Here is an 18,758-nt window from a genome sequence, read left to right as displayed (position 1 = left end):
ATTCTGGATTTTTGAAAATTTCACTTTTTTGTGAAAATATCCACTAAATGAGGGAATAATATGTGTGAGGGTACCCCAGGAGAGTTCCAAATGTGTGTGGGTACAATATATATCCCACGGGGGTAAAATTGAAAAAAGTTGAAAAATTTTTTTTTTTGGACTTAGTCATTTTTCCGGCGTTTATCAGACTTTCAGGTAGGGCAAATGTCAGTGAGCATTCCGATTTCAGTTCCAGAGCGATTCGCCCAATGAGTCCTTGATATTTAGTCGTTTTCAGCCAATTTTCTGGTCTTTGAAAATTTCACTTTTTTGTGAAAATATCCACTAAATGAGGGAATAATATGTGTGAGGGTACCCCAGGAGAGTTCCAAATGTGTGTGGTTAGAATATATATCCCACGGGGGTAAAATTGAAAAAAGTTTAAAAAATTTTTTTTTTGGACTTAGTCATTTCTCCGGCGTTTAGCAGACTTTCAGATAGGGCAAATGTCAGTGAGCGTTCCGATTTCAGTTCCAGAGCGATTCGCCCAATGAGTCCTTGATATTTATTCGTTTTAAGCCAATTTCTGGATTTTTGAAAATTTCACTTTTTTGTGAAAATATCCACTAAATGAGGGAATAATATGTGTGAGGGTACCCCAGGAGAGTTCCAAATGTGTGTGGTTAGAATATATATCCTACGGGGGTAAAATTGAAAAAAGTTGAAAACATTTTTTTTGGGGACTTAGTCATTTTTCCGGCATTTATCAGACTTTCAGATAGGGGAAATGTCAGTGAGCGTTCCGATTTCAGTTCCAGAGCGATTCGCCCAATGAGTCCTTGATATTTAGTCGTTTTCAGCAAATTTTCTGGATTTTTGAAAATTTCACTTGTTTGTGAAAATATCCACTAAATGAGGGAATAATATGTGTGAGGGTACCCCAGGAGAGTTCCAAATGTGTGTGGTTAGAATATATATCCTACGGGGGTAAAATTGAAAAAAGTTGAAAACATTTTTTTTGGGGACTTAGTCATTTTTCCGGCATTGATCAGACTTTCAGATAGGGGAAATGTCAGTGAGCGTTCCGATTTCAGTTCCAGAGCGATTCGCCCAATGAGTCCTTGATATTTAGTCGTTTTCAGCAAATTTTCTGGATTTTTGAAAATTTCACTTGTTTGTGAAAATATCCACTAAATGAGGGAATAATATGTGTGAGGGTACCCCAGGAGAGTTCCAAATGTTTGTGGTTAGAATATATATCCCACGGGGGTAAAATTGAAAAAAGTTGAAAACATTTTTTTGCGGGACTTAGTGTTATGTTCTGCTACCAAAGCTAAGGAAAGAGAGGAGATCTGTCCCTACTATAGGACTCAGCTGAATCCCTACGATGTAACAGGGAACCTGATCCTGCGATCAGACCTGCTAAAGTCCTAATCTAGTCTGTACGGAGACCTATAGATGTGGGGAGGGAATCCCTACAAGTACTAAGGACTGGGAGGAATATGGGACACCTCCTAACAGAAATAGTAGCAGACAGACGAACAAACAAAATAAATCGAACATAGAGGTCCGTAGACCAAGCAAACTAACAGAGTTAGATACAGAGCTCAGGCTAGCTAGAAAGTAGATATACAATGAAGTCCAGCAAAGCCAGAAGGGCGGAGCAGGATTAAATAGGCCAACAAGGTCATGTGACCAGCAAAGGAAAAAAAACCTAACAGCAAGGTTCTAACAGTACCCCCCCTTCTAAGATGATCCTCCGGATCCCCTAGGACCAGGCTTATCAGGAAATCTCCTGTGAAACGCTCTGATAAGTCTGGACGCGGAAACATCATCTGACCTCACCCAAGAGTTATCCTCGGGTCCAAAACCTTTCCAGGCCACAAGATACTGCAAACTACCTCTATACCGTCTAGAGTCAAGGATGCGAGAAATTTCATATTCCCCGTCCTCCACCACCGGAGGAACAGAGGCAGAGGCGTCACCATCCGACACAACAGCTTTTTTTAACAGAGAGACATGAAAGACCGGATTAATTCTCCAGGAGGTAGGAACCTCCAACCTAACAGCAGATTGGTTGACAACCTGAAGCACCTTAAAGGGCCCTACAAACTTGGGACCCAATTTCTTAGAAGGAATCCTCAACCGCAGATTCCTAGAGGACAACCAAACCATGTCACCAACAGCGAACAAAACCTCCTGTCGTTTCCTATCAAAGTAGTCTTTAGATTTTCTGTTGGCCTCCTGAAGATTACCACGCACATCCGTCCAAACTCTTTCCAAATCACCGGAAAAATTCTCCTCCTCAGGCACGGCAGATCCCAACTTGGAGAACGACCCAAATGACGGATGTCTCCCAGAACAACAAAAAAAAGGCGAACAACCAGCAGAAGAAGATGTATGATTGTTCAGAGCAAATTCGGCAAGTGGCAGAAACTCAGACCACCCCTCTTGATTGTCTGCCACAAAACAACGCAAGAACTGCTCAACATCCTGGTTTTTCCTTTCTGTCTGGCCATTAGATTCAGGATGATATCCGGACGAAAACGACAAATGAATTCCCAACCTGTCACAAAAGGCACGCCAAAAACGAGCCACGAACTGAGGACCCCTATCAGAAACAATGTCAGTAGGAACGCCATGAAGTCTGACAATTTCCTTGACAAAGGCCTTAGCGAGAGTTTTCGCGCAGGGCAGTTTGACAAAGGGAACCAAGTGACACATCTTGCTAAAACGGTCCACGACCACCCAGATGACAGTAAAACCCTCAGAGGGGGGAAGGTCAGTTATAAAGTCCATAGCCAAATGTGTCCAAGGAGCACTGGGGACCTCCAAAGGACAAAGCAACCCCGCAGCAGGAGTATGTGAGGACTTAGATCTAGCACATATAGTACATTGGCGCACCCACTTAATGACTTCCTTCTGCCATCCAGGCCACCAAAAACTGCGACCCACCAGTCTCTTGGTCTCAGAGATTCCGGGATGACCTGCCAACCGAGATTCGTGACACTCAACAAACAAATCTCTCCTAAAGGTCCCAGGCACAAACAACCTCCCATGAGGAGTGTTAGATGGGGCATTCTCCTGAACTTTAAGAATCTCATCTTCCAAAACGGAGTCTAAAGCAGCTATCACAACACCTTCTTGTAAAATGTTTTCCTCTTTCTCAGCACCGACTATGGGAGAAAAACTGCGAGACAAGGCATCCGCCTTAACATTCTTAGTACCAGGGATGTAAGTAACGGAGAAATTATACCGCGAGAAAAACAGTGCCCACCTAGCCTGACGGGCATTCAGGCGCTTGGCAGCGTCAAGATATATCAGATTTTTATGATCCGTAAGAACCTGAACGGGAAATTCCGCACCTTCCAAGAAGTGGCGCCAGTGTTCAAATGCGAGTTTAATAGCCAATAACTCCCGATTACCAATATCGTAATTCAATTCAGTCTCCGAAAATTTTTTTGAAAAAAAGGCACAGGGATGTAATCCATCCCCGTTATCCTGAGACAATACTGCGGCAACCCCCACAGAGGAAGCATCAACCTCAACCAAAAACGGCCTAGTAACATCAGGCTGCATAAGGATGGGAGCAGAGGTGAACCTCTCCTTGAGATACACAAAAGCTTCAATGGCCTCAGAAGACCACTGAACCGCATCAGCACCTTTCCTGGTGAGATCAGTCAGAGGTTTGACAATACTAGAAAAAATTTTTATGAATTTTCTATAGTAATTGGCGAAACCCAAAAACCTCTGTATCGATTTCAAACCAATAGGCCTAGGCCATTCCTGCACAGCCTGAACCTTAACCGGATCCATCTCAAAACCTTTGCTGGAGATAATGTAGCCCAAAAAACTAATTCTCTGTACAGCGAACTCACATTTCTCCAGCTTAGCAAAAAGCGAATTGTCCATTAATAACTGTAATACCTCACGCACGCTCCGCCAATGAGACTCCAGATCTGGCGAATAAATCAAAATGTCATCCAAATACACAACCACATTTTTACCGATCAAAGGTCTAAGGATGTCATTAATCAGATTCTGAAAAAATGCAGGAGCATTAGTAAGACAAAAAGGCATAACCAGATTCTCAAAATGACCCACAGGAGTGTTAAAAGCAGTCTTCCATTCATCACCCTCCTTCATGCGCAACAGATTGTATGCCCCCTTAAGGTCAATTTTAGAGAACCACTTGGCCCCCAATAACTGGTTAAACAGATCAGGAATCAATGGCAGTGGGTAAGGATTGCGTACCGTAATTTTGTTAATCTCACGAAAATCCAGACAAGGACGTAAACCGCCGTCCTTTTTTTTTACAAAAAAAAATCCAACCGCCACAGGAGACTTAGAGGGCCTAATATGACCGGCGGCCAAACTTGTCTGTATGTATTCCTCCAAAGCCTTCCTCTCAGGAATAGTAAGGTTAAATAAACGACTTTTAGGAAGAGTCGCTCCAGGGACAAATTCAATAGAACAATCATAGTCTCTATGGGGAGGCAAAACCTGCGATTCCTTCTCAGAAAAAACTCTCCAAAAATCCTGAATAGGAACAGGCAATTCTCCCCTATCCAAAGCTGCAATACGCCCGTTACAACACTTGTCATAACATTTATGGCTCCAGGATTTAATTTCACTGGTAGACCAATCCAGTACAGGATTGTGAAATTTTAACCAGGGCAAACCCAATATTACTGGAGAAGGCAAGTTATTCAACACTACCAAATCCAATTTCTCATGGTGAACACCATTAATAGTGAGAGGAAATTCACTGACCTTGAGAGTAATATTCTTCAAAGGGGAGCCATCCACAGAAACCACAGCAATGGGGGATGATAAAGGTTCAGGTTTTAAATTGAGTTTTTCCACGAATCCCCCATCAATTACATTCAGTGTAGACCCGCAATCAACAAACACCCGAAATTCCATTAATTTTTCCTGAGCAATCGTGGAAGCAGCTAAAAATATACCCTTGGAATTTAAACAGGCAATACGGGCGTGACTGACCTTTTTTTTTTCTTTCTTCATACGAAGATCACAGCCTTTAATCAAATGACCAGATTTTCCGCAATAGAAACACAAGCCTTCCGAAAAACGACGGTCTTTTTCTTGAGAGCGAGGTGCCACCGATCCAATCTCCATCGGTTCACCACTGTTAGTACACACATAATCATAACCAGAAACTGACATAGCAGAGGATTTGCTCTCATTAACCCTAGCACGCAGTCTTCTATCCACCCGTATAGCTAATTGCATAGCCTGTTGCAAATCCTCAGGTGTAGGATAAGCAATTAGCAGGTCTTTAACCCTTTCACTGAGCCCAGCAAGAAATAGACTTTTCAGAGCAGAATCGTTCCACCCTGTTTGAGTGGACCAACGACGAAAATGAGTACAATATTTTTCCACATTACCTGATCCTTGTTTTAGACGTCTCAATTCAGTCTCAGCTGATGCGACACGGTCAGGATCATCATATAATAGTCCTAAAGCAGAAAAAAAACTATCCACTGATCTGAAGCATGTATCACTAGGTTGCAAAGAAAAGGCCCACTCCTGAGGCTCTTTGCGCAAAAGTGACATTATGAACCCTACGCGCTGGGATTCATCCCCAGAGGACTTGGGTCTCAAACGAAAATACAATAAGCAAGCATTTTTAAATGAAAAAAATTCTCGATGTTCACCAAAAAATAAATCCGGCAAACATACCTTAGGCTCCAAGAAATATGCTCCAGGACAGTTACTCACGTGCTGACGGAGCTCGGCCACTTCCAGAGAGAGTCCCTGCAGGTGTTTAGCCAAATCCTGAACCGACACCATGATGGAACAGAAAAATCTTTCCTTAGAGAATTTGCAGGCTGGACTTACTGTTATGTTCTGCTACCAAAGCTAAGGAAAGAGAGGAGATCTGTCCCTACTATAGGACTCAGCTGAATCCCTACGAAGTAACAGGGAACCTGATCCTGCGATCAGACCTGCTAAAGTCCTAATCTAGTCTGTACGGAGACCTATAGATGTGGGGAGGGAATCCCTACAAGTACTAAGGACTGGGAGGTATATGGGACACCTCCTAACAGAAATAGTAGCAGACAGACGAACAAACAAAATAGATCGAACATAGAGGTCCGTAGACCAAGCAAACTAACAGAGTTAGATACAGAGCTCAGGCTAGCTAGAAAGTAGATATACAATGAAGTCCAGCAAAGCCAGAAGGGCGGAGCAGGATTAAATAGGCCAACAAGGTCATGTGACCAGCAAAGGAAAAAAAACCTAACAGCAAGGTTCTAACACTTAGTCATTATTCCGGCATTTATCAGACTTTCAGATAGGGGAAATGTCAGCGAGCGTTCCGGTTTCAGTTCCAGAGCGATTCGCCCAATGAGTCCTTGATATTTAGTCGTTTTCAGCAAATTTTCTGGATTTTTGAAAATTTCACTTGTTTGTGAAAATATCCACTAAATGAGGGAATAATATGTGTGAGGGTACCCCAGGAGAGCTCCAAATGTGTGTGGGTAGAATATATATCCCACGGGGGTAAAATTGAAAAAAGTAGAATTTTTTTTTTTTTTCGACTTAGTCATTTTTCCGGCGTTTATCAGACTTTCAGATAGGGGAAAATGTCAGTGAGCTTTCCGATTTCAGTTCCAAAGCGATTCGCCCAATGAGTTCTTGATATTTAGTTGTTTTCAGCCAATTTTCTGGATTTTTGAAAATTTCACTTTTTTGTGAAAATATCCACTAAATGAGGGAATAATATGTGTGAGGGTACCCCAGGAGAGTTCCAAATGTGTGTGGGTAGAATATATATCCCACGGGGGTAAAATTGAAAAAAGTAGAATTTTTTTTTTTTTGGACTGTCATTTTTCCAGCGTTTATCAGACTTTCAGATAGGGCAAATGTCAGTGAGCATTCCGATTTCAGTTCCAGAGCGATTCGCCCAATGAGTCCTTGATATTTAGTCTTTTTCAGCCAATTTTCTGGATTTTTGAAAATTTCACTTTTTTGTGAAAATATCCACTAAATGAGGGAATAATATGTGTGAGGGTACCCCAGGAGAGTTCCAAATGTGTGTGGTTAGAATATATATCCCACGTGGGTAAAATTGAAAAAAGTTAAAAAAATTTTTTTTTTGGACTTAGTCATTTTTCTGGCGTTTATCAGACTTTCAGATAGGGGAAATGTCAGTGAGCGTTCCGATTTCAGTTCCAGAGCGATTCGCCCAATGAGTCCTTGATATTTATTCGTTTTAAGCCAATTTCTGGATTTTTGAAAATTTCACTTTTTTGTGAAAATATCCACTAAATGAAGGAATAATATGTGTGAGGGTACCCCAGGAGAGTTCCAAATGTGTGTGGTTAGAATATATATCCCACGGGGGTAAAATTGAAAAAAGTTGAAAACATTTTTTTTAGTGACTTAGTCATTATTCCAGCATTTATCAGACTTTCAGATAGGGGAAATGTCAGCGAGCGTTCCGATTTCAGTTCCAGAGCGATTCGCCCAATGAGTCCTTGATATTTAGTCGTTTTCAGCAAATTTTCTGGATTTTTGAAAATTTCACTTGTTTGTGAAAATATCCACTAAATGAGGGAATAATATGTGTGAGGGTACCCCAGGAGAGTTCCAAATGTGTGTGGGTAGAATATATATCCCACGGGGGTAAAATTGAAAAAAGTAGAATTTTTTTTTTTTTTGGACTGTCATTTTTCCGGCGTTTATCAGACTTTCAGATAGGGCAAATGTCAGTGAGCATTCCAATTTCAGTTCCAGAGCGATTCGCCCAATGAGTCCTTGATATTTAGTCGTTTTCAGCCAATATTCTGGATTTTTGAAAATTTCACTTTTTTGTGAAAATATTCACTAAATGAGGGAATAATATGTGTGAGGGTACCCCAGGAGACTTCCAAATGTGTGTGGTTAGAATATATATCCCACGGGGGTAAAATTGAAAAAAGTTGAAAAAATTTTTTTTTTGGACTTAGTCATTTTTCCGGCGTTTATCAGACTTTCAGATAGGGGAAATGTCAGTGAGCATTCCGATTTCAGTTCCAGAGCGATTCGCCCAATGAGTCCTTGATATTTAGTCGTTTTCAGCCAATTTTCTGGTTTTTGAAAATTTCACTTTTTTGTGAAAATATCCACTAAATGAGTTAATAATATGTGTGAGGGTACCCCAGGAGAGTTCCAAATGTGTGTGGGTACAATATATATCCCACGGGGGTAAAATTGAAAAAAGTTGAAAAAAAATTTTTTTTGGACTTAGTCATTTTTCCGGCGTTTATCAGACTTTCAGATAGGGCAAATGTCAGTGAGCATTCCGATTTCAGTTCCAGAGCGATTCGCCCAATGAGTCCTTGATATTTAGTCGTTTTCAGCCAATTTTCTGGTATTTGAAAATTTCACTTTCTTGTGAAAATATCCACTAAATGAGGGAATAATATGTGTGAGGGTACCCCAGGAGAGTTCCAAATGTGTGTGGGTACAATATATATCCCACGGGGGTAAAATTGAAAAAAGTTGAAAAAAATTTTTTTTTGGACTTAGTCATTTTTCCGGCGTTTATCAGACTTTCAGATAGGGCAAATGTCAGTGAGCATTCCGTTTTCAGTTCCAGAGCGATTCGCCCAATGAGTCCTTGATATTTAGTCGTTTTCAGCCAATTTTCTGGTTTTTGAAAATTTCACTTTTTTGTGAAAATATCCACTAAATGAGGGAATAATATGTGTGAGGGTACCCCAGGAGAGTTCCAAATGTGTGTGGGTACAATATATATCCCACGGGGGTAAAATTGAAAAAAGTTGAAAAAAATTTTTTTTTGGACTTAGTCATTTTTCCGGCGTTTATCAGACTTTCAGATAGGGCAAATGTCAGTGAGCATTCCGATTTCAGTTCCAGAGCGATTCGCCCAATGAGTCCTTGATATTTAGTCGTTTTCAGCCAATTTTCTGGTTTTTGAAAATTTCACTTTTTTGTGAAAATATCCACTAAATGAGGGAATAATATGTGTGAGGGTACCCCAGGAGAGTTCCAAATGTGTGTGGTTAGAATATATATCCCACGGGGGTAAAATTGAAAAAAGTTGAAAAATTTTTTTTTTGGAATTAGTCATTTTTCCGGCGTTTATCAGACTTTCAGATAGGGCAAATGTCAATGAGCATTCCGATTTCAGTTCCAGAGCGATTCGCCCAATGAGTCCTTGATATTTAGTCGTTTTCAGCCAATTTTCTGGTTTTTGAAAATTTCACTTTCTTGTGAAAATATCCACTAAATGAGGGAATAATATGTGTGAGGGTACCCCAGGAGAGTTCCAAATGTGTGTGGGTACAATATATATTCCACGGGGGTAAAATTGAAAAAAGTTGAAAAAAATTTTTTTTTGGACTTAGTCATTTTTCCGGCATTTATCAGACTTTCAGATAGGGCAAATGTCAGTGAGCATTCTGATTTCAGTTCCAGAGCGATTCGCCCAATGAGTCCTTGATATTTAGTCGTTTCCAGCCAATTTTCTGGTTTTTGAAAATTTCACTTTTTTGTGAAAATATCCACTAAATGAGGGAATATATTATATGTGTGAGGGTACCCCAGGAGAGTTCCAAATGTGTGTGGTTAGAATATATATCCCACGGGGGTAAAATTGAAAAAAGTTGAAAAATTTTTTTTTTGGAATTAGTCATTTTTCCGGCGTTTATCAGACTTTCAGATAGGGGAAATGTCAGTGAGCGTTCCGATTTCAGTTCCAGAGCGATTCGCCCAATGAGTCCTTGATATTTAGTCGTTTTCAGCCAATTTTCAGGATTTTTGAAAATTTCACTTTTTTGTGGAAATATCCACTAAATGAGGGAATAATATGTGTGAGGGTACCCCAGGAGCGTTCCAAATGTGTGTGGGTAGAATATATATCCCATGGGGGTAAAATTGAAAAAAGTTGAAAAAAATTTTTTTTTGGACTTAGTCATTTTTCCGGCGTTTATCAGACTTTCAGATAGGGCAAATGTCAGTGAGCATTCCGATTTCAGTTCCAGAGCGATTCGCCCAATGAGTCCTTGATATTTAGTCTTTTTCAGCCAATTTTCTGGATTTTTGAAAATTTAACTTTTTTGTGAAAATATCCACTAAATGAGGGAATAATATGTGTGAGGGTACCCCAGGAGAGTTCCAAATATGTGTGGTTAGAATATATATCCCACGGGGGTAAAATTGAAAAAAGTTTAAAAAATTTTTTCTTTGGACTTAGTCATTTTTCTGGCGTTTATCAGACTTTCAGATAGGGGAAATGTCAGTGAGCGTTCCGATTTCAGTTCCAGAGCGATTCGCCCAATGAGTCCTTGATATTTATTCGTTTTAAGCCAATTTCTGGATTTTTGAAAATTTCACTTTTTTGTGAAAATATCCACTAAATGAGGGAATAATATGTGTGAGGGTACCCCAGGAGAGTTCCAAATGTGTGTGGTTAGAATATATATCCCACGGGGGTAAAATTAAAAAAGTTGAAAACATTTTTTTTGGGGACTTAGTCATTTTTCCGGCATTTATCAGACTTTCAGATAGGGGAAATGTCAGTGAGCGTTCCGATTTCAGTTCCAGAGCGATTCGCCCAATGAGTCCTTGACATGTAGTCGTTTTCAGCCAATTTTCAGGATTTTTGAAAATTTCACTTTTTTGTGAAAATATCCACTAAATGAGGGAATAATATGTTTGAGGGTACCCCAGGAGAGTTCCAAATGTGTGTGGGTAGAATATATATCCCACGGGGTAAAATTGAAAAAAGTTGAAAAAAATTTTTTTTTGGTCTTAGTCATTTCTTCGGCGTTTATCAGACTTTCAGATAGGGCAAATGTCAGTGAGCGTTCCGATTTCAGTTCCAGAGCGATTCGCCCAATGAGTCCTTGATATTTAGTCGTTTTCAGCCAATTTTCAGGATTTTTGAAAATTTCACTTTTTTGTGAAAATATCCACTAAATGAGGGAATAATATGTGTGAGGGTACCCCAGGAGCGTTCCAAATGTGTGTGGGTAGAATATTTATCCCATGGGGGTAAAATTGAAAAAAGTTGAAAAAAATTTTTTTTTGGACTTAGTCATTTTTCCGGCGTTTATCAGACTTTCAGATAGGGCAAATGTCAGTGAGCATTCCGATTTCAGATCCAGAGCGATTCGCCCAATGAGTCCTTGATATTTAGTCGTTTTCAGCCAATTTTCTGGATTTTTGAAAATTTCACTTTTTTGTGAAAATATCCACTAAATGAGGTAATAATATATGTGAGGGTACCCCAGGAGAGTTCCAAATGTGTGTGGTTAGAATATATATCCCACGGGGGTAAAATTGAAAAAAGTTGAAAAATTTTTTTTTTGGGAATTAGTCATTTTTCCGGTGTTTATCAGACTTTCAGATAGGGGAAATGTCAGTGAGCGTTCCGATTTCAGTTCCAGAGCGATTCGCCCAATGAGTCCTTGATATTTAGTCGTTTTCAGCCAATTTTCAGGATTTTTGAAAATTTCACTTTTTTGTGAAAATATCCACTAAATGAGGGAATAATATGTGTGAGGGTACCCCAGGAGCGTTCCAAATGTGTGTGGGTAGAATATATATCCCATGGGGCTAAAATTGAAAAAAGTTGAAAAAAATTTTTTTTTTGACTTAGTCATTTTTCCTTCGTTTATCAGACTTTCAGATAGGGCAAATGTCAGTGAGCATTCCGATTTCAGTTCCAGAGCGATTCACCCAATGAGTCCTTGATATTTAGTCTTTTTCAGCCAATTTTCTGGATTTTTGAAAATTTCACTTTTTTGTGAAAATATCCACTAAATGAGGGAATAATATGCGTGAGGGTACCCCAGGAGAGTTCCAAATGTGTATGGTTAGAATATATATCCCACGGGGGTAAAATTGAAAAAAGTAGAAAAATTTTTTTTTTTGGAATTAGTCATTTTTCCGGCGTTTATCAGACTTTCAGAAAGGGGAAATGTCAGTGAGCGTTCCGATTTCAGTTCCAGAGCGATTCGCCCAATGAGTCCTTGATATTTAGTTGTTTTCAGCCAATTTTCAGGATTTTTGAAAATTTCACTTTTTTGTGAAAATATCCACTAAATGAGGGAATAATATGTGTGAGGGTACCCCAGGAGAGTTCCAAATGTGTGTGGTTAGAATATATATCCCACGGGGGTAAAATTGAAAAAAGTTTAAAAAATTTTTTTTTTGGACTTAGTCATTTTTCTGGCGTTTATCAGACTTTCAGATAGGGGAAATGTCAGTGAGCGTTCCGATTTCAGTTCCAGAGCGATTCGCCCAATGAGTCCTTGATATTTATTCGTTTTAAGCCAATTTCTGGATTTTTGAAAATTTCACTTTATTGTGAAAACATCCACTAAATGAGGGAATAATATGTGTGAGGGTACCCCAGGAGAGTTCCAAATGTGTGTGGTTAGAATATATATCCCACGGGGGTAAAATGAAAAAAAGTTGAAAACATTTTTTTTGGGGACTTAGTCATTTTTCCGGCATTTATCAGACTTTCAGATAGGGGAAATGTCAGTGAGCGTTCCGATTTCAGTTCCAGAGCGATTCGCCCAATGAGTCCTTGATATTTAGTCGTTTTCAGCAAATTTTCTGGATTTTTGATAATTTCACTTGTTTGTGAAAATATCCACTAAATGAGGGAATAATATGTGTGAGGGTACCCCAGGAGAGTTCCAAATGTGTGTGGGTAGAATATATATCCCACGGGGTAAAATTGAAAAAAGTTGAAAAAAATTTTTTTTTGGTCTTAGTCATTTCTCCGGCGTTTATCAGAATTTCAGATAGGGCAAATGTCAGTGAGCATTCCGATTTCAGTTCCAGAGCGATTCGCCCAATGAGTCCTTGATATTTAGTCTTTTTCAGCCAATTTTCTGGATTTTTGAAAATTTCACTTTTTTGTGAAAATATCCACTAAATGAGGGAATAATATGTGTGAGGGTACCCCAGGAGAGTTCCAAATGTGTGTGGTTAGAATATATATCCCACGGGGGTAAAATTGAAAAAAGTTTAAAAAATTTTTTTTTTGGACTTAGTCATTTTTCTGGCGTTTATCAGACTTTCAGATAGGGGAAATGTCAGTGAGCGTTCCGATTTCAGTTCCAGAGCGATTCGCCCAATGAGTCCTTGATATTTATTCGTTTTAAGCCAATTTCTGGATTTTTGAAAATTTCACTTTTTTGTGAAAATATCCACTAAATGAGGGAATAATATGTGTGAGGGTACCCCAGGAGAGTTCCAAATGTGTGTGGTTAGAATATATATCCCACGGGGGTAAAATTGAAAAAAGTTGAAAACATTTTTTTTGGGGACTTAGTCATTTTTCCGGCATTTTTCAGACTTTCAGATAGGGGAAATGTCAGTGAGCGTTCCGATTTCAGTTCCAGAGCGATTCACCCAATGAGTCCTTGATATGTAGTCGTTTTCAGCCAATTTTCAGGATTTTTGAAAATTTCACTTTTTTGTGAAAATATCCACTAAATGAGGGAATAATATGTGTGAGGGTACCCCAGGAGCGTTCCAAATGTGTGTGGGTAGAATATATATCCCATGGGGCTAAAATTGAAAAAAGTTGAAAAAAATTTTTTTTTGACTTAGTCATTTTTCCTTCGTTTATCAGACTTTCAGATAGGGCAAATGTCAGTGAGCATTCCGATTTCAGTTCCAGAGCGATTCACCCAATGAGTCCTTGATATTTAGTCTTTTTCAGCCAATTTTCTGGATTTTTGAAAATTTCACTTTTTTGTGAAAATATCCACTAAATGAGGGAATAATATGCGTGAGGGTACCCCAGGAGAGTTCCAAATGTGTATGGTTAGAATATATATCCCACGGGGGTAAAATTGAAAAAAGTAGAAAAATTTTTTTTTTTGGAATTAGTCATTTTTCCGGCGTTTATCAGACTTTCAGAAAGGGGAAATGTCAGTGAGCGTTCCGATTTCAGTTCCAGAGCGATTGGCCCAATGAGTCCTTGATATTTAGTTGTTTTCAGCCAATTTTCAGGATTTTTGAAAATTTCACTTTATTGTGAAAACATCCACTAAATGAGGGAATAATATGTGTGAGGGTACCCCAGGAGAGTTCCAAATGTGTGTGGTTAGAATATATATCCCACGGGGGTAAAATGAAAAAAAGTTGAAAACATTTTTTTTGGGGACTTAGTCATTTTTCCGGCATTTATCAGACTTTCAGATAGGGGAAATGTCAGTGAGCGTTCCGATTTCAGTTCCAGAGCGATTCGCCCAATGAGTCCTTGATATTTAGTCGTTTTCAGCAAATTTTCTGGATTTTTGATAATTTCACTTGTTTGTGAAAATATCCACTAAATGAGGGAATAATATGTGTGAGGGTACCCCAGGAGAGTTCCAAATGTGTGTGGGTAGAATATATATCCCACGGGGTAAAATTGAAAAAAGTTGAAAAAAATTTTTTTTTGGTCTTAGTCATTTCTCCGGCGTTTATCAGAATTTCAGATAGGGCAAATGTCAGTGAGCATTCCGATTTCAGTTCCAGAGCGATTCGCCCAATGAGTCCTTGATATTTAGTCGTTTTCAGCCAATATTCTGGATTTTTGAAAATTTCACTTTTTTGTGAAAATATCCACTAAATGAGGGAATAATATGTGTGAGGGTACCCCAGGAGAGTTCCAAATGTGTGTGGTTAGCATATATATCCCACGGGGGTAAAATTGAAAAAAGTTGAAAAAATTTTTTTTTTGGACTTAGTCATTTTTCCGGCGTTTATCAGACTTTCAGATAGGGGAAATGTCAGTGAGCATTCCGATTTCAGTTCCAGAGCGATTCGCCCAATGAGTCCTTGATATTTAGTCTTTTTCAGCCAATTTTCTGGATTTTTGAAAATTTCACTTTTTTGTGAAAATATCCACTAAATGAGGGAATAATATGTGTGAGGGTACCCCAGGAGAGTTCCAAATGTGTGTGGTTAGAATATATATCCCACGGGGGTAAAATTGAAAAAAGTTTAAAAAATTTTTTTTTTGGACTTAGTCATTTTTCTGGCGTTTATCAGACTTTCAGATAGGGGAAATGTCAGTGAGCGTTCCGATTTCAGTTCCAGAGCGATTCGCCCAATGAGTCCTTGATATTTATTCGTTTTAAGCCAATTTCTGGATTTTTGAAAATTTCACTTTTTTGTGAAAATATCCACTAAATGAGGGAATAATATGTGTGAGGGTACCCCAGGAGAGTTCCAAATGTGTGTGGTTAGAATATATATCCCACGGGGGTAAAATTGAAAAAAGTTGAAAACATTTTTTTTGGGGACTTAGTCATTTTTCCGGCATTTTTCAGACTTTCAGATAGGGGAAATGTCAGTGAGCGTTCCGATTTCAGTTCCAGAGCGATTCACCCAATGAGTCCTTGATATGTAGTCGTTTTCAGCCAATTTTCAGGATTTTTGAAAATTTCACTTTTTTGTGAAAATATCCACTAAATGAGGGAATAATATGTGTGAGGGTACCCCAGGAGCGTTCCAAATGTGTGTGGGTAGAATATATATCCCATGGGGCTAAAATTGAAAAAAGTTGAAAAAAATTTTTTTTTGACTTAGTCATTTTTCCTTCGTTTATCAGACTTTCAGATAGGGCAAATGTCAGTGAGCATTCCGATTTCAGTTCCAGAGCGATTCACCCAATGAGTCCTTGATATTTAGTCTTTTTCAGCCAATTTTCTGGATTTTTGAAAATTTCACTTTTTTGTGAAAATATCCACTAAATGAGGGAATAATATGCGTGAGGGTACCCCAGGAGAGTTCCAAATGTGTATGGTTAGAATATATATCCCACGGGGGTAAAATTGAAAAAAGTAGAAAAATTTTTTTTTTTGGAATTAGTCATTTTTCCGGCGTTTATCAGACTTTCAGAAAGGGGAAATGTCAGTGAGCGTTCCGATTTCAGTTCCAGAGCGATTCGCCCAATGAGTCCTTGATATTTAGTTGTTTTCAGCCAATTTTCAGGATTTTTGAAAATTTCACTTTATTGTGAAAACATCCACTAAATGAGGGAATAATATGTGTGAGGGTACCCCAGGAGAGTTCCAAATGTGTGTGGTTAGAATATATATCCCACGGGGGTAAAATGAAAAAAAGTTGAAAACATTTTTTTTGGGGACTTAGTCATTTTTCCGGCATTTATCAGACTTTCAGATAGGGGAAATGTCAGTGAGCGTTCCGATTTCAGTTCCAGAGCGATTCGCCCAATGAGTCCTTGATATTTAGTCGTTTTCAGCAAATTTTCTGGATTTTTGATAATTTCACTTGTTTGTGAAAATATCCACTAAATGAGGGAATAATATGTGTGAGGGTACCCCAGGAGAGTTCCAAATGTGTGTGGGTAGAATATATATCCCACGGGGTAAAATTGAAAAAAGTTGAAAAAAATTTTTTTTTGGTCTTAGTCATTTCTCCGGCGTTTATCAGAATTTCAGATAGGGCAAATGTCAGTGAGCATTCCGATTTCAGTTCCAGAGCGATTCGCCCAATGAGTCCTTGATATTTAGTCGTTTTCAGCCAATATTCTGGATTTTTGAAAATTTCACTTTTTTGTGAAAATATCCACTAAATGAGGGAATAATATGTGTGAGGGTACCCCAGGAGAGTTCCAAATGTGTGTGGTTAGCATATATATCCCACGGGGGTAAAATTGAAAAAAGTTGAAAAAATTTTTTTTTTGGACTTAGTCATTTTTCCGGCGTTTATCAGACTTTCAGATAGGGGAAATGTCATTGAGCATTCCGATTTCAGTTCCAGAGCGATTCGCCCAATGAGTCCTTGATATTTAGTCTTTTTCAGCCAATTTTCTGGATTTTTGAAAATTTCACTTTTTTGTGAAAATATCCACTAAATGAGGGAATAATATGTGTGAGGGTACCCCAGGAGAGTTCCAAATGTGTGTGGTTAGAATATATATCCCACGGGGGTAAAATTGAAAAAAGTTTAAAAAATTTTTTTTTTGGACTTAGTCATTTTTCTGGCGTTTATCAGACTTTCAGATAGGGGAAATGTCAGTGAGCGTTCCGATTTCAGTTCCAGAGCGATTCGCCCAATGAGTCCTTGATATTTATTCGTTTTAAGCCAATTTCTGGATTTTTGAAAATTTCACTTTTTTGTGAAAATATCCACTAAATGAGGGAATAATATGTGTGAGGGTACCCCAGGAGAGTTCCAAATGTGTGTGGTTAGAATATATATCCCACGGGGGTAAAATTGAAAAAAGTTGAAAACATTTTTTTTGGGGACTTAGTCATTTTTCCGGCATTTTTCAGACTTTCAGATAGGGGAAATGTCAGTGAGCGTTCCGATTTCAGTTCCAGAGCGATTCACCCAATGAGTCCTTGATATGTAGTCGTTTTCAGCCAATTTTCAGGATTTTTGAAAATTTCACTTTTTTGTGAAAATATCCACTAAATGAGGGAATAATATGTGTGAGGGTACCCCAGGAGAGTTCCAAATGTGTGTGGGTAGAATATATATCCCACAGGGGTAAAATTGAAAAAAGTTGAAAAAAATTTTTTTTTGGTCTTAGTCATTTCTCCGGCGTTTATCAGACTTTCAGATAGGGCAAATGTCAGTGAGCATTCCGATTTCAGTTCCAGTGCGATTTCGCCCAATGAGTCCTTGATATTTAGTCGTTTTCAGCCAATATTCTGGATTTTTGAAAATTTCACTTTTTTGTGAAAATATCCACTAAATGAGGGAATAATATGTGTGAGGGTACCCCAGGAGAGTTCCAAATTTGTGTGGTTAGAATATATATCCCACGGGGGTAAAATTGAAAAAAGTAGAATTTTTTTTTTTTTTGGACTTAGTCATTTTTCCGGCGTTTATCAGACTTTCAGATAGGGGAAAATGTCAGTGAGCTTTCCGATTTCAGTTCCAGAGCGATTCGCCCAATGAGTCCTTGATATTTATTAGTTTTAAGCCAATTTCTGGATTTTTGAAAATTTCACTTTTTTGTGAAAATATCCACTAAATGAGGGAATAATATGTGTGAGGGTACCCCAGGAGAGTTCCAAATGTGTGTGGTTAGAATATATATCCCACGGGGGTAAAATTGAAAAAAGTTTAAAAAATTTTTTTTGGGGACTTAGTCATTTTTCCGGCATTTATCAGACTTTCAGATAGGGGAAATGTCAGTGAGCGTTCCGATTTCAGTTCCAGAGCGATTCGCCCAATGAGTCCTTGATATTTAGTCGTTTTCAGCAAATTTTCTGGATTTTTGATAATTTCATTTGTTTGTGAAAATATCCACTAAATGAGGGAATAATATGTGTGAGGGTACCCCAGGAGAGTTCCAAATGTGTGTGGGTAGAATATATATCCCACGGGGTAAAATTGAAAAAAGTTGAAAAAAATTTTTTTTTGGTCTTAGTCATTTCTCCGGCGTTTATCAGAATTTCAGATAGGGCAAATGTCAGTGAGCATTCCGATTTCAGTTCCAGAGCGATTCGCCCAATGAGTCCTTGATATTTAGTCGTTTTCAGCCAATATTCTGGATTTTTGAAAATTTCACTTTTTTGTGAAAATATCCACTAAATGAGGGAATAATATGTGTGAGGGTACCCAAGGAGAGTTCCAAATGTGTGTGGTTAGCATATATATCCCACGGGGGTAAAATGGAAAAAAGTTGAAAAAATTTTTTTTTTGGACTTAGTCATTTTTCCGGCGTTTATCAGACTTTCAGATAGGGGAAATGTCAGTGAGCATTCCGATTTCAGTTCCAGAGCGATTCGCCCAATGAGTCCTTGATATTTAGT

Source organism: Phyllobates terribilis, unplaced genomic scaffold (genome assembly GCF_046119375.1).
Source record: "Phyllobates terribilis strain yellow unplaced genomic scaffold, ASM4611937v1 Scaffold_3__8_contigs__length_932513732, whole genome shotgun sequence".
Lineage (NCBI taxonomy): Eukaryota > Metazoa > Chordata > Amphibia > Anura > Dendrobatidae > Phyllobates > Phyllobates terribilis.
The sequence above is the reverse complement of the archived record's forward strand: the minus strand, read 5'-3'. Positions refer to the sequence as shown.